Genomic DNA, 22,414 nt, shown 5'->3' on the forward strand with positions numbered 1-22,414 from the left:
AAAAAAAAAAAAAATATATATATATATATATATAGTAAATAAGTAGGGAATGGGCTACTGGAATGAAATATCTAGTAAATCTTTTTGTATGGTGAATGCTTCAGTAAATTGAAAAACTAAACACCCTTTACTGTATCCATTTTGTAAATTTAGATTCTGTGTATGAGATTTTCTTAAACTGGGGAAGATTTGCTTACCTTCTTACTAAAGAAGAGAGAATTCTAATTGTATGAATTGGGACTTCCATGAGATTGCTCAAACTTTTTAATACTTGGTATGTTGCTTTTTCTTTTTTTTTTTATTAAGTGATAACTGTGTACATTAATGCAATCATGGGGTACAGTGTGGTGTTTTCATATACAATTTGAAATATTTTCATCAAACTGGTTAACATAGCCTTTATGTCATTTTCTGAGTTATTGTGTTAAGACATTTGTATTCTACTTTTAGAAAGATTCACTTATACCTTGGTAAGATAAACTATAGAGGTGATCCCTCCAATCATCCTCCCTCCACCCATCCACTCCCCTCCCCACTTTTTCAAAAAGAAAAATCACCTCTATGATAGCTGACAAGATAATGCCTCTATTCCCTCCTTTGGTAACTGCAAATATCTTTGTATCAGGGAGAGTTTTTAGCTGTAAACAACAGAGCCCATTCCATCCAACAAATTCAAGAAAATAATGTATTAAAGGTCATAAAGTCACTCACAAAATATCAGGGAAGGCCAAAGACGTCTCGCTTGTAAACTACACAGCCAGGAATTATAGTCAACTTATACCCGTAGAATGCTCCAGTAAAGGTTCCACTGCCAGCACCACAGCCCGAGTTTATACTCCCCACCCAGAGCGTGGGGCTGTGCCCCCAGATGGCTTGTGTTTGTGACTTCTGAAAGCTCATTGTCTCTCTATTATCCTCACAAAATGTAATTCCCTATGGTGTGACCTCTTCACATCACTCTCCTCTGAACTAAGTCCCAAGTGGATTCCCTCCAACCTGCATTCTAGCTTTAGTGGAAAAATAAGAAAGCTTTTCTGTCCTCTACCTTAAAATGTTACAAGGTGAGACATTCTAGGGAAGGTGTTCAGAAGGGAATAGGAAGACAATAAATGTTTGCTTCACTTTCTGCATGGCTTCAGTAGTACTCCATTTTCCTATGCCTAAACTTCCAAGCAGTAATAATCACAGAACAAATGTTTAAATCTAATATAATGCAACTACTGATTTTAAAAATGAAAATACACTCACTATTCCCCAGGAAAAGGGACCACCTAGGAAGTCACTGATCACTGTATCCAGCTGCAAGTCCAGGACCTGTTGACCAAATCCACCCAGAAGCATTAGGCATGACCCACAGCACTTTATCAGATGGAAATAGTATATATGTAGGGTAAATGTGTAGTTTATCATGCAAAACAGAACACTTTTGGAAGTAAAAGACACACTACTAATAATCATACTGGGACATTTGGAATAAGTTGATACATCCCCTAGCAAATCAAGAATATGCTTCAACATGACATAAAGTAAATTCCATTGGCAGGTAGCTCACATTCTTAAGAGCATCTCTCTGCTTGGCTGACACTCCTCCATCATCATATGCCAGGGGTTTTTGTTTTCTGTGATCTTTGACTGAAGGTAGCAAAAACTAAAAGTAGATTCATTAATACCACACCATGCAACTACCAGTTGAAAGTGGACCGTTGTGGCAATATGATCCCATTCTAGGAAGGCTCTGAGGACTTGGGGAATGGGAAATCCTCCCAGTGCATAGCAGGCTGAGTAGCATGCCTTGGAATTTATCCAGGTATAGAAGGACAGTTGCTTTTATTATCCATTTATAATGTTCAAGGTGAGGTGCTAATGATTTGGCTTCAAAATCCAGGGGCTCTGATTTGAGAGACAAGAGGATTTCTAAAAAGGAGATCTGAGAAAAATAATGTAGATGATACTTTCAGGATAGGTAGTGTGAGGGTATTTGAATACCTAGTAAAAACCATTTATTATAGCAGAGGCTCTTGGCAATTAGGTATGCATGATGACCATTTTGTCCCAATGGTCTCAATGAGGTTTTCTTTCTTTCTTTTTTTTTTTTTGACTGAGTCTTACTCTGTTGCCTTGGGTATAGTAATGTGGTGTCATAGCTCACAGCAATCTCAAACTCAGGCTCAAGAGATCCTCTTACTCCAGCCTCCTGAGTGGCTGGGGCTATAGACAACTGCCACATTACTTGGCTAGTTTTTCTGTTTTTAATTGAGACAGGGTTTCTCTCTTGCTCAGGTTGGTCTTGAACTCCTGAGTTCAAGCCATCCACCTACCTCAGCTTCCTAGACTATAATGGCATCCCCTAGGGATTATTTGAGTAACATCACTTAAATCCTTAGTGTCTTAATGGCAAAAAGTCATTATGGGGGTTGACAGTTCTGAAAATACTCTGAAATTTCATGTTAACTAATTTACCTCTCTTTCTCTCCACAGTTCTGTTGCTATTTTCCCTGTTCAACTTCAGTATCACTCATGGTGATTGTTGCAAGGTCCAAATGGTAGAATAAATTACAGTGTAACCAGACTCAGCTGGACATCCTTCCCTGGATCTGAGGCTGGTTAAAATCTGACAGTCTTTTGAGTGATTTTGTGAATTATTCAGAGCCTCATCACAAATGTGATATTGCCATTCTTCAATATCCAAATAAGCCTACCCAACTTGTGCCACTTTGTTAGTAATATGGGATATAAAGTGCCCAAGTTGTCCTTTATTTTTTTATTTCAAGATGTTAATTAAGGGGGCCCAAGTGTTTTTGTTATACGCATATCTTGTATAATGTGTAAGCCAGAACTTTTGTGGTGCCTATCAATAGAATAGTGTTCATTGTACCCAATAGACAAGTTTTTATCCCACACCCACCCTCCAAGCTCCCTTCAGTGTTTGGTTTTTCATTCATGAGATACTTTACTTAGGATAATGGTCTCTTCAGTTCCCATGATGCTGCTAATGACATTTCACTCCTTTTATGGCTGAATAGTACTCCATGGTGTATATATAACACATTTTCTTTATCTAGTCATGAATTATAGGGCACTTAGGTAAGAATTACACATCTCTGTAGTTGTGAATTTTGCTGCAATAAATATTTGAGTGCAGGTGTCTTTTTGATAAGATGATTTCATTTCCTTTGGTTAGATACCCAGCAATGGCATTGCTGGATCTAATGGTGAATCTACACTTATTTCTTTGAGGACTCTCCATATTGTTTGCCAGATAGGTTGGACTAATCTACAGTCCACCAAGAAGTGTTCCTTTCTATCTACATCCATGCCAGCACTTATTGTTTTTTGACTTTTTTTAATAATGGCCATTCTAAGGGGTAAAGTGATATCTAGTTTTTATTTTCATTTCCTTGAAGATTGGTGATGTTGAACATTTTCTCACATGCTTGTTGACTATTGTCTATCTTCCTTTGAAAAATTCTTTTCATGTCATTTGCCCATGGAGTTGTTTGTTTTTTTCTTACTGATTTTTTGAGTTCATTATAGATTTAAGGGTATCAGTCCCTTGTCAGATGTACAGTTTACAAATATTTTCTTTCGTTCTATAGGTTGTCTATTCACTCTGTTCAATATTTCTTTTTTGCACAGAAGCTTTTTAATTTACTTAAGACCTATTTATTTTTGTTGTTGCTATATTTGCCTTTAAGGTCTTAGTCATAAATTCTTTGCCTAAGTCAATGTCTAGAAGAGTTTTTCCCACATTTTTTCCTAGAATTTTTATGGTTTCATGCCTTATTGTTACATCTTTAATACATCTTAAAGTAATTTTTTATATGACAAGAGATAAGGATCCTGTTTCATTCTTCTGCATAAGGTTATCCATTTTTCCCAGCACTATTTATTGAATAGGACTTCCTTTCCCCAGGGTATATTGTGGTTTGCTTTATCAAAGATCAGTTGGTTTTATGTAGATGGTTTTATTTCTGCGTTCTCTCTTTTTCCATTAGAATGCATCTCTAGTTTTATACCAGCACCATACTGTTTTGTTTACTATAGCCTTGTAGTATAACTTGAAGTCAGGTAGTGTGAAACCTTCAGATATTGTTCTTTCTACTTCAGATACCTTTGAGTATTTGAGCTCTTTTTTGTTCCCAAATGAAGTTTGGTTTTGGGGGTTTTTTCCCAGATGTGTAAAATATGATGCTGGTATGGCATCATATTCAATTGCATTGAATCCCATCAAAATCTATGGACATTTTAACAATGTTGATTCTACTGATCCATGAGCAGGAGATGCCTTTCCATTTGTTTGTGTCATCTGTGATTTCCTTCATCAGCTCTTTATAGTTCTCTTTATAAGTATTTTAATTTCTAGGTATTTTAATTTCTTTGTAGCTATTATGAATGGTATTGAGTTCTTGATTTGACTCTCTGATTGACAATTATTAGTATAGGAATGCTATTGATTTGTGTATGTTGATTTTACAACCTGAGACATTGCTGACTTTATTTATCAATTCCAGAAGTCATTTGGTGGAGACTTTAGTGTTTCTAGATACAAGATTGTATCTTTAGCAAACAGGAATAATTTTTCCTCCTCATTCCCAATTTGGATGCATTTTATTTCTTTCTCTTGCCTGATTGCTCTAGCTAGAACTTTCAATATTATGTTGAATAGAAGTGGTGACAGTGGGCACCTTTGTCTTGTTCCAGGCCTTAGAGGGAATGTTTTCAACTTTTCCCCATTCAGTCTGATGTTGGCTGTAGGTTTGTCTTATATGGCTTTTATAATTTTAGGGTGTATTCCTTCTATGCCTAGTTTGTTGAGGGTTTTTATCATGAAAGAGTGCTAGATTTCATTGAATATTTTTCCATCTGAATTTTATATTAAGATAGATGATCACGTGGTCTTTGTTTTTCTGTTTATGTGGTGAATAATGTTTACTGCGCATATTGAATCTTCCTTGCATCCCTGGGATGAAACCCACTTGATCATGGTGGATTATCTTTTTGAGGTACCATTCAATTCAGTTTGCTAGTATTTTGTTGAGGATTTATGCATCTTTGTTCATAAGAGATATAGGTCTCTCAGTCTCAAAAAAAGTTTCCTTTGTTTGTTGTTGATTTCTTGTTTGTTTGTTTTTGTGTACTTCCCCAGCCTTGATATCAGGGTTTTGATATTGGTTTTGCAGAATGACTTAGGGAAGATTTTTTTCCTTCTCAATGTTAGAGAACAATTTCTAAAGGATGGATACCAGTTCTTCTTTGTAGGTCTGGTAGAATTTAGCTGTAAATCTATCTGATCCTGGACTTTTGTTGTTGGAAGACTTTTTTAATACTGCTTTAATCTTGCTACTCATTATTGGTCTGTTTGGGTTTCCATTTCTTCCTGATTCAGGCTTGGGAAGATGAGTGTTTCTAAGAATTTATCTATTTCCTCTATGTTTTCTAGTTTGCATAGATGTTTTTGTAGTGGTCGTAGAGGATACTTTATATTTCTATAGTATCAGTTGTTATATCTTTTCTTATTCATTTCTGATTGAGGATATTTGAGTCTTTTCTTTTTCTGATTAATCTCAATAGTTGTCTATCAATTTTATTTATTTTTTCAAAGGACCAAGTTTTTGTTTCATTGAGCTTTGTATTTTATTGTTGTTGTTGTTGTTGTTTCCATTACAATTAGTTTCATTATGAGATTTGTTATTTCTTCGATAGCTTTAGGTTTGGTTTGCCCCCCTATTTTTAGTTACTTGAGGAGTGAAATTAGGTTGTTAACTTGACATATTACTGTCTTTTTGGTGTAGGCATTTAAGTCCATGAACCCTTTAGGGTTGCCTTTCAGTGTCCCAGAGGTTATTAAAACTTGTGTCTCCTTTGTCATTCAGCTTGATGAATATTTTGATTTCTTTCTTAACTTTGTTATTAACCCAAGGATCATACAGAAACAGGGTATTTAATTTCTATGATTTTTGTGTAGATTTGAGTATTTCTCTTGGAACTGATTTCTAGTTTTTCTCCATTGTGGTCTGAGAATATGCACAGCATCATTTCATTTTTTTTTTTAATTTGCTGAGACTTGTTTTGTGGGCTAAAATATGATCAAACACATGTGCTAATGGGAAAAAATGTATATTCAATAGTTTTAGGGTAGATATATATCTATTCAGCCCACTTGTTCTAGAGTCTTTTTTTTTTTTTCTGAGACAGAGTCTCACTATGTTTCCCTTGATAGAGTACCATGGCATCACAGCTCATAGCAACCTCAAACTCTTGGGCTTAAGCAATTCTCTTGCCTCATCCTCCAAAGTACCTGGGACTACAGGTTCCTGCCACTACACACAGCTATTTTTTGGTTGCAGTTGGCACTGTTGTTTGTCTGGCCCAGGCCAGGTTCAAACCCACCAGCCTGAGTGTAGGTGGCCGGCTCTCTACCCACTGAACTATAGGCACCGCCCAAGTCCAGTGTTTCTTTATTCATTTTCTTCTTTGATGGTCTGTCCAATTCTGTCCGTGGATTATTGAGTCCCTAGCTATTAAGATGCTACTATTTACATTAGATACTTTTTTCTTCCATTCTTGTGATACTTTGCTAAGAGGAATATGTTCCAGCTCCATCCATATAAACATAAAAGAGGTAATGTTTCCATCTTTTTTTAAGGCTGCATAATGTAGTCAGCCTTACTATGAAACCAATTTATAGCTTTCATGTGAAAGCTATAACCCAATTATAGCCCAAGAAGAAGGGGAAAGGGGAGAGAGAGGGGAGGAGAGAGGGGAGGATAGGTGGAGGGAGGGTGGGATCACACCTACAATGCATATTACAAGGGTACATGTGAAATTTACTAAATGTAGAATATAAATGTCTTAACACAATAACTACGAAAATGCTGCAAAGCTATGTTAACCAGTTTGATGAAAACATTTCAAATTGTATATAAAACCAGTACATCGTACCCCATGATTGCATTAATGTATATAGCTATGATTTAATATAAAAAAATAAAAATAAAAATAAAAAGCTGCTACTGTTTATGTTTTTTCTTCTCTCTAGGAGGATTTGCTTTATGAAACTAAGAGCTTGGGTGTTAGTTTCATATATATTTAGTATTATTATTTCTTCTTGTTTAATTGGTTCCTTTACAATTATATAATGACCATCTTTGTCTTTTTTTACCATTGTTAATTTAAATTCTATTTTATCTGATACGACAATGAATATTCCTGCTCACTTTGGTTTCTATTTTACATGGAATATTTTTTTTCCATCCCATATCCTTGAGTCTGAGTCCTTGTGGTCTAGATGTGTTTCCTGCAGACAACTAACACTTTGGTTGCGTTTTTTAATCCACTTAGCCAGTTTATGTCTTTTAAGTGTCACAATCAAACCATTTTCATTGAGTGTTAGTATTAATATGTGGGTTGCTGCTCTATTCAACCAAATTATTCGATGATACATTATTATCTTGTTTTCTCACTCATGATATTGTTTTATAAGAGTTGTAAGCTATAATTTTGTGATGTTTTTATACTGGTTGGTATTTATTATGCTGTTGTGTGTATAGTGCAACTGGCTCTCAGAAGTGGAATTTATTCTTCTCCCCACTCCTTTGCACGTCTCTTTACAGCATCTGGTCATAAGCAGCAACCCAAACTAGCCAAGCTCATCAGCAAGGGAACTGCAGGCGGAGAGTTTCCCTATCCAGTATAGTATTACGCTGCCCTATACCAAAAACATGGCTTTCCTATGGGCAGAGGGATACTTCACAAGTGTTCTGTGGCTTGGACTCATACTGCATTCTTTTGAGTTCTTCCCACATGGAATCTCTCAGCCTCAAAGATTACTTCATAAATCCCCCTTATGTGAGCTTTAGCAATATGAGTACGTCCTGGGGGTATAGAATCTGGCCTGTGAGCCTGTCCCCTTATCCTCAAAGTTCAATCTTTGACTGTATCAAGGAGAAAAATGCTGGTCCTGAGTTTCCAGTGGCATGCGCACATTGACTTAATGCTCCTTCACTTTGGGATATGTCTGGCTCTACTAGAGTAGCCAGGCAAACAGCACCAAAAAGAGCTGGTAAGCAGAGAGTTCAGAGTCTCAGCAACCCTTGATCTGCTGCAGATCTTTAAAAGGAAAGATACAAACCCAATCTCAGTGTAGTGAATGCACTAAAAAAGGGGAACCAGTCTCCTGAGAACTCCAGCTCAATTGTCTTTTAGGAGCAGCCATGGATAGGGAAGAAGGAAGAAAAAAGTGTGAATGTAGGAGAGCTTGAACTCTCATCATCTCTGTTGCTCTTCCCAGGAGGCAGCCCACCTAGAAGCACTTGGACCACGCAGTTCACTCAAGACTCCCTGGTCTCCATGCCCATTCTGGGCAGGAGTTGGGAGATGTTCATGTGGGAACCACTGACACAAAAACGAAAGGGCTGAAACTCCCAGGGGAGAACAAAGACACACAAAGTGGATGGAGAAGCAGTAGGACACCTGACTTTTCAGCTTATGTCTGTGGGAAACCCATGGGGCTGGCCGCCATTGCTTTGTTTTCAAGAAGCTCCCAATTCATTGATGGCAGCAGCTTTGAGGCTCATAAGGGTAGAGAAGTTCTCTACAAGCTCAAGAGCCTGCTGACTAACAGAGGTGTGAGGGAAATGAGAAAAAACCCACCCACTTTCTCAACAAAGCTCCAAGTTTCTTGCAGGTTAATCTCTGCTGCAATCTTGCTCCCTCTTACTCTTCCCTGCAATTTCTTCTCAAGAACTCTCTGGTAGGTTCTTGCACCTGAGGTACTATTCCTTCTTTCTGAAATGATCTGGCATCTGATGTCTCTAGCCATCCCTCTTGCCCCACCTTAATGTTTCTGAGCTTAATTTTCCATATCTGTTGTACTATGTATCTTTGATTGTACCAAGGAGATACTTTATTATCTTGTTTTCTCACTCATGCTATTGTTTTATAAGAGTTGTAAGCTATAACTTTGTGACGTTTTACACTGGTTGGTATTTATTATGCTGTTGTGTGTATAGTGCACCTTGCTGTCGGGAGTGGGTTTCACTCTTCTCCCCACTCCCTTGCACGTCTCCTTACAGCATCTGGTCACAAGCAGCAGCCCAAACTAGCATTATGTATCTTAGTGCTTTTCATTTTGAAAAGAATGTCTTGGCAAGTCCCTTAATAGGGGATCCATTAAAAAGTAAATAGAGCTAGAGGCTGAGATATTTTCATGCATTTTGTCTGCCTCTTTCTGGCACCACACACTAAGGCACTAGAACACCTTCCTTTCCCTAGGAGTCCTTTCAGCATGGCAGCATCAAGGTAGTAGAATAAATGATGTCGTGTGGAATAGAATATCAGGATGTCTGAAGACCACATTTTTTCATGATTCTAAAGAGTTAACATGGCCCTGAGTTAAAAAGAGGAAAATATATTGCTTTCCCTGAAAGATTAAAAAAAAAACTACTTCTGTTATTCTCTATATATTAGGAATAGATAAAAAGCAAGAACGGTATAGTAGATGACAGTGACTGTGTTAATTTATCCCAGTAAAGAGATAATGTCTGGAACAGCAACTGAAAATTCATCACTATCTGAACAAGTTGATGAAATTGTGTCACATGTTTCATGACCAATATGCCTTTTGAATTACCAAACAGGTAAGTTAAATGAAGTTTCCATTGATTAGTATTGGCTTAAAGTCAGTTCTAATTGAAGCAACAATGAAAGAAACTTCCAACAAAAATTTTCCTGATCCACATGGTTTCAAATCAGAATTCTGCCAAACCTTCAAAGAAGAGCTTGTACTTGCATTGCAGAGTCTATTCAATAACATTGTGAGGGAAGGAACCCTCCCAACTCTTTCTATGAAGCAAATATTAAGATGTCACCTAACCCCCAGTCATAATGGCTCACACAATATAGTCCCAAAGCAACCAACACTGGCATGGATGTGGAGAAAGAGGAACACCCACACACTATTCATGGGACTACAAACTAGTACAACCTCTATAGGAAGTAGTATGGAGATTTCTCAAAGAACTAAAACAGATCTACCACTTGATCCTGCAATCCCACTTCCAGTATTTACCCAATGGGGGGAAAAAAGTCATTTTATCGTAAAGATGCTTACTTTTGAATGTTTTAGCATCACAATTCACAATTGCAAACATGCGGAAACAACCCAAGTGCTCATCAAGACATGACTAGATTAATAAAATGTGGAGTATGTGCACAACAGAATAGCACTGAGCCATAAAAGAAGATGGAGATCTAGTATCTCTAATAAAAACCTAAGTGGATTTGGAGACTATTGTTCTAAGTAAAATACCAGTAACACATGGATAGAAAAATAAACACCACATTTACTCAATATAAATTGGAACAAGTTGATCAAACCTATAAGTTCGTATGGGAGCATCTCAATGAAATTCAATAAGGGGAGAAGGGTTAAAAAAAGAATGGGTAAATTCCTACCCAATGGGCACATTGTAAGGGTGTATTGCACACTTTGTGGGACAAGGACACCCCTATAACTCCAACTTTATTCATACAAAAGCTAACTATGTAACAAAAACATATATATCCCCATAATAATCTGAATTTTTTTTCAATTTAAATTAAAAACATACATAAATAAAACTTAAGATGTTCCTATATCCCAGGAGGAGGCTAAATCACAAGGGGCTAAGAGTTCTATGTTAGGAACCAGGGTCAAAGACTAAATTTTAGAACAAAAGATTCTCCTAGCATCTCAACTACTACTCAAGAAATTACAAGGGTTTTAGGAGCTCTGTGCCAGGAACAAGAAACCATGACCAAAGTGCGTATTTCTTATTATAAATCACAACATCACAATGACTTTACCTTTGCCGCCTATAATGGAAACCACGGCGACCTGTGCCCCTCTGAGATCCATTATTCCCACTGAAATCATAGAGTCCATTTCAACGGCATGTCACTGACATCGCAATGCCTTTTATCTCAGAACGACAGAAAACAGCCACTACTTTGCTTTTCAAATAGTCTGGTTTTCTATCACTACTAATTTCTATCACTACTAATGCATATTTTTTTTAATATCTTGGAGGATATGTCCTGTAGACTTTCTAAAGGCACATACTTTAAAAGGTGGGTGAATGTACGTGAAAAGTTACTCTGACGTTTCTACTTCTTTGAGTTTCTTTTCCTATATTATGTTGAAAAATGCATGTCATCTCTAGTTTATTTAGGTTAGGGTACCTGAGTCCCAAGTTTCCCTCAATTAACTAAGCTAGTAATTAGAACTATTCTTAGATGCTCAGAGTAGTCCCTTAAATTTAGAGTACATGGTCATGTTCCAAAGCAATAAGAGATGTCATAAACCCCTAGAGACATCATAAAGCATAATGGCTTTGCAAAACACCAAACTTCAAATCCCAGTCCTGCCCTTTATCATTTAGCAAGTTTCTTAAACCCCTTCACCTTTATTATGTGAGGCTTGAATTTAATTATATGTAAAATACTTGACACAGCGCTACTCAATAAATACCAACTCCTAATGCTATTACTATTACTAACACCAACCCAAAATCATTTTTTATATTTATTACACATAGAGTTATAGTGAATGTCCCTTCAAAAATGATAAATAATCTCATAAATGGAAAGTGAAACTAACAGTTTGAAACTATTACATTGAATGACATTAGATCACAAAGAAAAGAGTCTCAGTCCACAATAGTAATTGATGATTTCTATTCACAAAGGGAGAAAACAACATATTTCACGCACACCTCACTGGGTCTGACTTATGAGGCATTCATTATTTTAAGAGTACCTCCCACCCTTCACTACCATCCATAAACTGTTTCTTCACCTTGCACCCCTGACAGTGTGAAAACTGAAAATACAGCTTCTAAATACCTCATAGCAATTAGGGTAGTGATTTTTCCATGTACAAGACATTCGACGGCACCCCTCACCACCCGCTCAGCTGGCTAGAAAGGTGTGCTGCACGGTGCTCTTTAAAGGGCTCTTTCCTATGAAAGCCACAGAAAGAAACGGCCTGTTGAAAAATATCCCTGAAAATTGAGCTTGCATCTGTTTTACCAAAAATGTTAATTTCTCTCAGGACTTTGTTTGAATTCCATTCCAAAGTAATATTAAACCATTTAAGACAGCACTGCATAATTCAAAAGCAAAGAATGGATGTACTGCAGCAGGGGAAATTGTATAATGCTGCGGTTTAATGTAATGGAAGTCAGCATTGTTTGGATCTCTCTAATCATACTTTAAGCCATTAAAGCACCAGGGACTGCATTAGTATAGGCGCTATATTCTCACTCAATTATATTGTGCATTAAAAGTACTGGTTTACAGCATCTATTCAAGTTGTCATTACCCTGTGCCATACTTGAGGGTGGGGCACACCCCCTCTCCTGGAAGAGAAGAAAACTAAACAGCAAATTCAGTGTAATATCTAAGAAGTGCTCCTTGGGAGAATGTTTCAGGTTTCAGTTCATTTATTCTTAAGATGAACATTCCCACCAAAAGCATCAGAGTAAACATCATGCCTCATTACTCCTTCCCATTGTTCAAACAACACACATCTAGGTATAATGCTGATTAATGGAAAGAAATTATAATATTCAATTGCTTTGAATAAACAATGGAAGAGGCAAACATGTGCTGGACTTGTTGATGAAAAAAACTCTCCAAGAAAGCATACTTAACAGAATAAATGGCTCCAGCTAGCTTGGTGAAGGACACAGAGTCCCCTTTTCTGTGAATAGCTGGGCTTGATATGTGGCACTTGGAGCTACTGGTTTCTCTACATCACTCTGAAATGGCAAGTAAATCAATGGCAATTAAAAAATAAATTCTTCAGATGTATACCACATGGAGGGCAGTTGAGATCCTCCAAAAGCATCTATGAGAGTTGTATGTACAGGCTTTAGTGGTCTGTATCTTTTTTAAAAAGTGGTTTTGCCCATTATTTTCTTCTCAAAACTAGATTTATAGTATTTCCCGACAGAGTAATTCCTTAATATAAGGAGTCTGGTTTTCCAACAAAGCTTTGGCAATGATAATAATCATAGATTACATAAATATGGTAGATCCTCACCTAATGACATCAATAAGTCCTTGGAAACGGTGACCTCTTATTCCTATTGCATATTTCTGGTCAAAAAACATCACCAAATCTGTAAATAAAGACCAAAACATTTCTAATGCTGAACACTGAAGCAAATGTGAGCTATTCATACATTTAAGAAAGATTAATAAAAATGAGGAACATAATTATTTACACCATAATTCTTTTTCAAGGTCAAGGTCGCAGGTAGCCAGAGCATACACTACTAGCTCAGGGCACAGGGCAAGAACAAACTGTAGCCAGAACCCATTTCATTACAGGTATACTCACACACACACCAGGACCATTTTAGACACATCAATTCCCCCATCATGCACAGCTTTGGGCTGTGGGAAGAAACCAAAATACCTGGAGAAAACCCAAGTAGACATGGTAAAAACATGCAAATTCTGCACAGACAATGGTGCTCACCAGGAATCTTTTTTTTCTTCTCATCAATGTTATAATGAAACATGTCGTTGATGCAAACAACATTATTCAAGGACCTACTTATAGTAAATTTTTCATGAAAATATTTTACTGGCATCTGATCTCAAGATAATAAAAAACAGAAAACTAATGTTGGCTTCCATAGCTACAAAAAAAGTAAAGCACATTTCATAGAATCAGAAATATTAAAGGCAATTTGGCCAAAACAGATCGACCTTCTGAATTATTTACGAAGCCTTTGTTCCACTCTACTTCCCCAGGCCCTGCCTCAGACTCAGTGTTAGGGACTGAATTGTGTTCCCCACCAGATCCCTGGGGTGAAATCCTAACCCTCAGCACTTCAGAACACAACTGTATTTGAAGATGGGGCCTTTAAAGAAACAAAAGTAGAATGAAGTCGTTCAGGTGAGTCTGAAGCCAGTGTGACTGGGGTCCTGATAAGAGGAGAATAGGGCACAACACTCACAGACGAAGGACCATGTGAAAACAGAGAATAGACAGCCACGTACAAAACAAGGAGAAAGGCTTCAGAAGAAATCACCCCTTCTGACACCTGGATCTTGAACTTTTAGCCTCCAAAATTGTGAGACAATAAATTCTGTTGTTTAAGCCACCGAGCCTCTGGTACTTCGTCATGGCAGTGCTAGCTCCCACTAAATCAGACTCTCTAGGTATTCACCAAAGAAAGTTTCCCTTTAAAAATATCCCTACATCGGGTGTCGCCTGTGGCTCAAAGGAGTAGGGCTCTGGCCCCATATACCGGAGGTGGCAGGTTCAAACCCAGCCACAGCCAAAAAACCTATATAAAAAAAAAAAATCCCTATGTGATTGTGAGAATTGATTCACCCCACCATCCAAAAGTGAAATCCAGTGCTTCTTCTCTGCTTTTTTTGCTTCAGTTTGCTTTGCTGTGCTTTTTGAGAGAAGCATTACGGAGCTTCTGGTCTGAGAAGGGAGTAGTTCCAGAAGCTGAGGATACAGATGAAAAAGACAAAGTGCACCCAAAAAGCTCCTCATTTTCCAGGCGCTGTGGCTCATGCCTGTAATCCTGGCACTCTGGGAGGCCAAGGTGGGTGGATTGCTTGAGCTCACAAGTTTGAGATCAGCCTGAGCAAAAGCAAGATCCCATCTCTACTAAACAGAAAAACTAAGGCAAGAAGCTCCCTTGAACCCAAGAGTTGGAGGTTGCTGTGAGCTATGACTCCAGGACATTCTACCTAGGGCAACAGCTTAAGACTCTGTGTAAAAAAAAAAAAAAAAAAAGGCAGCTCATCATTGAAAGTACACAGACATAAGATGTGGAACTGACAGGGAAGAGGGTATCAAAGGCATAGTGAGGAAGGGCACTTGACACAGTCTGCAGAAGTCAAGGGAAGCCTCTTGAAAGAGGTGATGTTTGAGATGTATATTAAAATATAGTTGGGAGTAAAGCAAGTAAAGAAAACCCAAAGAAAGAGACCGCACGAGTGCAGGCACAAAGGCATGACATAATTAGTGCAGAAAACCAGGAGTAGTTCCCAGCTGCCTTCTACCAAGAGAGAATCACCTTGAACATTCAAAGCATTTATCCTGATCCAAAATATTAATTTCTCCCATCCACATTTTTCTGTTAACTCTAAAAACAAAAAAGAAATAGTCACAGGAAGGAACATAAATAGCTGAATTCATTTAGAGTCCTGGAATATTTGGATTCCAAGTCATAACCAACCTCTGATTTATAAATTCTGTAAGTAGAACTCACAAATATTTTCAGTGGAAGTGGATCACAGAGTTTCAGAATAAGAATGCTACAGAATTTCTTGTATTAAGAATCTTCTGAGTCAAGGCCTTAATTTTATTTAACCATTGTTTCTGTCAGAGTTATTTAAATTGCAGGGAAAAGTCCTGAAGTGTGATCAGAACACACTGGCTGTATCTCATCCTTCTCTATCGTTCCCTGTGTTGGTTTTGTTGTCAGAAACATCCTTCCATGCAGTGGGCCCCTAGCAAGTCCAGACTTAGCATCTATCCATTTAGCCGTCTAGCCATCTAGCCGTCTCTTCCAGAGACTATTAGTAAATTCCATTAGAAATGGTCACAGGGAAAAGATTCTCATCACTGAAGCAATCACTGTGGTCAAGGGGATGCAATGTTCTAACAACCAGGTTTGGGCCAATGTGTCTTCACCTGGAACCAAGGGAAGAAGTTGTAGTCACCTAAAACACACGACCTAAGAATAAAAAGAAGTTAATTCCCAAAAGAGAAATAAAACTGCAACAATGAGAAACCGCAATGCTTTGGAGGTAAAAGATATTCATTACAAACACACAAATAAATCAATTAATCTGGCTCAGGAATTAGGGGTATGGAAAGCCTCTTCCTCTCCTTAAAAAAATCCCCTTGGGAATTGTTTCTAAATATAAACTTTAAAAATATTCAAATTAAGGTTAATAAACTCTCATGCTACAAATCTTCATCTTCTCACACTATTATCATCACCCTTCCTAGCACAATGATGTGTAAGGGCCAGAAGCCATAAGGCAGTGTATTGTCCTGATTACAATCCTAATTATAAAAGAAGAACATTGGCCAAGGTATGCTCATTAACAGTACAGAAAACCATGTTAAAGTATCATTTTCCCCAGCTGCAGCCACTTTGAAGGAGTAGATCCAAACATTCTCATTCATGACTCCCTAGGGCCAGGGGTCCTCAAACTATGGCCTGTGGGCCACAGGCAGCCTGCCTAGGACATTTATCCAGCCCTCCAAGTGTTTTTGCCACCGCTGCCTGTCCTGCTTAGCAGCCGACTCGTCCTGTGGCCCACAGTCCGGCCCTTCAATGCCTGAGGGACAGTGAACTAACTGGCCCCCTGGTTAAAAAGTTTGAGGAACTCTGTGGGCCTAGGCTGTCAAGACCCAGGAGCAAGTCTCCTGTTAAAAACAAAGGCAAGGGGGGAAGTGCCTGTGGGTCAAGGAGTATGGCGTTGGCCCCATATACTAGGGGTGGTAGGTTCAAACCCAGCCCCAGACAAAAAATGGCAAAAACAAAAAAAACAACAACAACCAAACACACACACACACACACACACACACACACACACAGGCAAGGACATACTAATATTTTGGACCTAAGAGAAAAGACAAAATTCTAGTTTGTGGTGCTTGCTTTGGCAGCACATATACTAAAAATCTAGTGTTAGAGTAAATCCTCTTGCTGGGGTGAACTACCTCCACACTAAGTATGGCTTCCTTTTTTGAAGTCTAGTCAAATAAGAAAATGCTTTTTCTTTAGAGCAACTTTGGCTTTTCTTGGTTAGGAAATGTTTCCAAAGAAAAAAATTCAACATTGTACTAACATTCTGGGGTTTTTCCACAAAGAAAAGGCAACATTGTCAGTTAATAGCTTTTATAGCTGATTCATAACAAATCCTAAAGCAAGTCTCCTGTAGCGATTATTCAGTATTGTCAAAAATCTATCAGGACTTCATCAAAATTTAAAGCTTCTGCTCTAAAAAATATACTATAAAAATAATAAAAAGATAAGACACAGACTGTAAGAAAATATTTTGAGGCTCGATGCCTATAGCTCAACCAGCTAAGGCGCCAGCCACGTACACCTAAGGTGGCGGGTTCAAATCCCCAGCCCGGACCCGCCAAACAACAATGATGGCTGCAACCAAAAAATAGCCGGGCATTGTGGCGGGTGCCTGTGGTCCCAGCTACTTGGGAGGCTGAGGAAGGAGACTCGCTTGAGCCCAGGAGTTGGAGGTTGCTGTGAGCTGTAATGCCACGGCACTCTACCTAGAGTGACAGCTTGAGGCTCTGTCTCAAAAAAAAAAAAAAAAAAAATATTTTGAGACCACATATATGATAAAAAGCTTTAGAATATATGTATATGTGTGTATATATATACATACATACAAATTTAACTTTCAAAATTCAACAATAAGAAAAGCAGTAGGAAAATGGGCAAGAAAAATTGAATAAGCCCTATTCATAGAAGGTAATTTATGGGTGGGGCTATAGACCAGATGTTTGTGTTCCTCTAAAATGTATATGTTGAAGTTCTAATCTCTAATAGGATGATATTAGGAGATGGAGCTGTTGGGAGAGAACTAGGTCATGAGAATGGGGCCTTGTAAACAGGATTAGGGTCCCTGTGAAAGAGACTCAGGGAGCTCTCATGTTCCTTTCTCTGTCCTGTGAGGATATGATGAGAAGATGGCTATCTGTAAACCAGGAAGAGGGCCCTTACCTAGAACCCAATCATGCTGGTACCCTAATCTTGCACTTTCAGCCCCCAGAAAGGTGACAAATAAATTTCTGTTGTTCATAAGCCACCCAGTCTGGTTACTTTCTTATATCAGCCAGAGCTGACTCAGAGAGATGGTACCTAAGCACATGAAAAAGTGTTCAATGCCATTAGCCATGAGAGAAATACAAGTTAAAACCACAGTAATATACCATTATACCCACTATGGACGTATGAGAATGGTTACAATTCAAAAGACCAGTCGTACCTGGTGTGGGTGAGGATATGAAGGAACTGAACCTCTCATATGCTACTAGTGGTAAAATAAATGGTACAACCACTTTGGAAAACATTTTTGTAGTTTTTTTTTTTTTTTAAGTTAAATGTACACTTAACATTTGATCTAACCATTTGGCTTTCATTTTTATTTTATTTTCACTTTCTCAGCCAAGAGTAATGAAAGCATATGCCCCTGCAAAGACTTGTATGGTTTTATTTATAATCTCTAAAAACCACTCCAATGTCCATGAACAGAAGGATAGAGAAACGAACTGGAATGTCTGCGCAGTAGAATGCTGTGCAGCAGTAACAAAGGTGTATGTACACAACATGGGTCAATTCCAAAATTCTGAGTCAAAGAAGTCAGACAAAAGAATACATTCCATATGGTCCCATTGATGTAAAATTGAGGCGAACTTCTAATAAAGGCAAACTAAGCTAGATGGACAGAAGACAGATCACCATTATCTGAAGATTTATGAAAGACACGGGATAAATGGGGGTCGGAATTTACAGTCAGTAGGAGAAAGCTTCCTGAAGTGATAAATGTGTTCATTATCTTGATTGTACTGATGTTCACGTATACAAATTCCAAAATTTACCACATTATATGCTTCAAATACGTGCATTTTATTGTGTATCATTCGTATCTCAAGAAAGGTTTTTTTTTTTTTAATTAAGCCATATGAAAAGTTTCCAGGTAAAGATACATGACTTAAAATCATAAAGGCATAACTAATTAAAAAATGAAACTATCAAAGATATGAAATTTAAGTATTTCATATAGTAAAGTAATCAACTCCATGTTTCTTTTCTTTTTTTTTTTTGCAGTTTTTTTGGCTGGGGCTGGGTTTGAACCCACCACCTCCAGCATTTCTGCATATGGGGTTGGCACACTACTCCTTTGAGCCACAGGCGCCACCCAACTCCGTGTTTCTTTAATGGAAACTTTTCACATTAAGAAATGGTGAACCCTGTGTTTTTTATGTAGGGTAGCCAAAGACACTTTGAAACTACCCCAGGCCTGTATCAAAGTAACCACGCTAATCTGGAGAGTTTTATTTTATAAATGAACTTTTGTGGTAGCACTAGACAGGAAGGGAAACTAAGGATAAATCAAAGGGATCATTTGGGGCTAGCAGCCTGGTGACTCCTGCCTGCTGCCCATGGGGAGGGCACATACCATAATTAAGCTACTAAATCAAGATGGTACAATTTGAGCACCACGAGGGGTGCATGGTGGTCCATTCCACTATTCTCTCTACTTTGAAATTTTTCATAATAAGAAATATTTAAAGAAAAAACGTATTTAGATTTAGCCCTGTAGTAGAATATTAGGTAGCCTCTAAAATTTCTCTTTTCAAAGAGGATTTACTAACCTGGAGAACAGCTTAAAATAAACTGTTAAGGCCAAAAGACAGGATAAAAATTAAGTCCCTGTATAACACGATCCCAATTATTTATGGATGTGTTTATATCCATGGAGATAATCAGATTTTCTGCAATGGTCACCTCCTTGTGAGAGGATTATGAATGATGATTGTTTTGTTTTTACCTCTGTTTTTTAAAATTGTCTTCATTAAGCAGGAAAGGCTATACATATGACAGTGAAAGAATGTGTGTGTGTTTAAAAGTTCTTATTATTAATTGCCAGAGCTGCTTTAGATGTTTGTTCCCAAAAAAGGTAAAATAAAATAGTAAAAAAAAAAAAAAATAGTAAATTAAACTAATAAAATGTAAAAGAGACTAAGAGACTTTCAGGGCTCTCTCCCGCCCTATAACAACATCCTAGTGTGTCTCAAATCTGGCTGTACATTGGAATGACCCGGGTACTTTTAAAAATACTAATACTAACGCCTGACCCATCCCATTCATTGTTCTTGACTAGAGCCCTGGTGTGAGTTTTGTTTCTGTTCTGAGATTTTTGTTTGGATTTTTTCCTTTATCTCTCTAGGTTTAAAACCAACGTTCTGTATCTTTGAATCTATTTTTCTTGCTGTATAAGGAAGGACTTTCTAACACTTGGAGCTATTTGTAAAAGACATGGGCTGATTCTTGAGATTCTGAATTACCTCATGATTGGAGTTATTCTACTACAGACACCACTGGGGGGATAGTGGAGGGCGGAAAGTCAAAGGTCCCTTCCAAATCTAGAAGCATATGTTGGTCCCTATGTCATTATTAATGAACTCCTGCAACCATTTCTTTGTGGATCTGAAGTCAAGGTTATAAACCTATGTTCTAGATGTATGGATTACCTATTATTTACCAAGCACTATGGCTTGCTAGAGGGAAATGTACATGGAAATTCACCGACTTGAGGACAGAAGCATGGTGGAGAACACTTGAAGATGTGGGTACATCCCAAACCTCCCAGCAGAAGCAGAGGAAATTAGAACACAGCAGAGATTCTGTACAGATGCACATGATCATGGGTGTTCAGGTATCTGAATTTCCTCTTAGTTGCCTGATGGAAATGTATTCAGGTAAATTCAGAAAATGTGACAAATATTCTGTTCCACTTGCTGAAAATTTCAGTTATCAGTACAAGGCCTGTATCAGTTCTACCGAACTCTATATGGAGACTGCAATTTGACCAATCATCTTTCCTCGTGTGTTTGGACCAATAAGCTGGAAGTTACTATATTGGCTTGGATAACGGATCTTGTTTATCAAGAGAAAAAGAGGATGCTACTGTGCAGTAGGGCAGGAGGAGTAAATCCAGAACTATTGGGTGGCCCTACTGTGTGTCCTCATTCCACTTTATCTACTGACAAAAATTAGAAAAACTACAGCAACCTAGTATAGACTCTTTCAGCCCAAAGAGGGCTGAGGGCAAAGACATAAAATAATGGACAAAGGGAGGAAGGAGAAAGAATTCCATCTCCCTTATTCATTTACTAAATTTTCTTTCTTTTCTTCCTCTCCATTTCCTCTATCATTTTAAATAGGATGAGATGGTGGTTACAAACTTTAAATATTTAGCATGTATTAAGTGTATTCATACAGAATAGTGACTGAACAGAGTGAGTTTTGAAAATCACCCAACAGAAATGGATGAAATGACTGATGCGATTCTAAAACTCCTCTTTGGGTAGAAGGTCAGCCTGTCTTCAAGTCTGAAAAGAACAGTTCCTTTTTCTATATTGCATGCTGTTGGCTCCTATTGTTATGGTGAAGTTTAAGTCTGGGAAGAAGAATATCTATGCACATTAGGTGGCCCAAAGGGTAACTGCAGCAGACATCTGAGATTGATTTGCTCTGCACCCTTCCAGGAGCCTTACAATATGCCTGCCTCCCTGTTCATTAGAGGTTGAAAAATTATGTCTACATGTCCCAGATTCCCTGCATCAAGGTTATACACTTGACCACATTCCACCTCATGAGACTGCAATGGTGGAAACAGTATTGTGCAGCAAGGGTTACTCAGATCTGACCAACTTGGCAGGGAAGCCTTAGGTTTTTTAGAAGCATCTCTGCAGGTTGTTCAGTGAACAGGTGTATAGCAGCCAAAGACAACAGCAAGATGTTTTAATTGCCTTGGGAACAGTGTCATGATGCATTCGGACATTTCTTCTTCTGTGTCACTTCTCTCTGTATTACACAATTTTTGGTTCAATGCACATCTAAAAATTCTATGAGCCAGCTAATGCTCTGTCATTAGTCCCTTTGCCTTTAAACTACCAGGAGAGAATGTGACTGTAACTTAGAACACTGACTGGTACAGGGAGAAAGTGTTGTAAATATAGCTGAGACCTTGATGCAATGAAACTGTGTTCATATAACACATTAACCTTCTAGAACAGGACCATGTTTATACATTATTTATATAATATGTAACGATAATGAAAAAATTAACTGCATATTAAATTCATTTTTAGCAAGTCAAAGTGTTCTCTTTGCTTAGAACTGTTGAGGGGAAAGCCATTACACTCTTGAAATTTTTTTTTTTTTAAAAAAGACTTCATTCTTTACTAAAGGCTTACATTAAAAATGGAATGAAGAAACCAAACCAGACAAAAGTTGGGCAAATATCATGTTAGTTTTTAACACATCAACATTACAAACTCCTTTTAATACAAGACCATAATCTAAGACATACTTCTAAAATTGCCACCATAATGACAGATGGGGAGAAAGCACCTCATGACACTTAGTAGGTGAGAAAAGAACCCACCACACTCAGGTAGGGAAGGTGAGAGCGCTTGTAACTCAGAGGAGAAAGGAAAATAAACCTTAACATCTAAATTACCTAAAGTTAAAAAACCTATTTAAAAAAGAATGCTAGCAACATAAATTTGAAAGGGGTTACAGTATGAGTAAAATACTAAGATTCTTGAACAGGCTATAATGTTTTCCTT

The sequence above is a fragment of the Otolemur garnettii genome, unplaced genomic scaffold (genome assembly GCF_000181295.1).
Source record: "Otolemur garnettii isolate 467f Iridium unplaced genomic scaffold, OtoGar3 scaffold00010, whole genome shotgun sequence".
Classification (NCBI taxonomy): domain Eukaryota; kingdom Metazoa; phylum Chordata; class Mammalia; order Primates; family Galagidae; genus Otolemur; species Otolemur garnettii.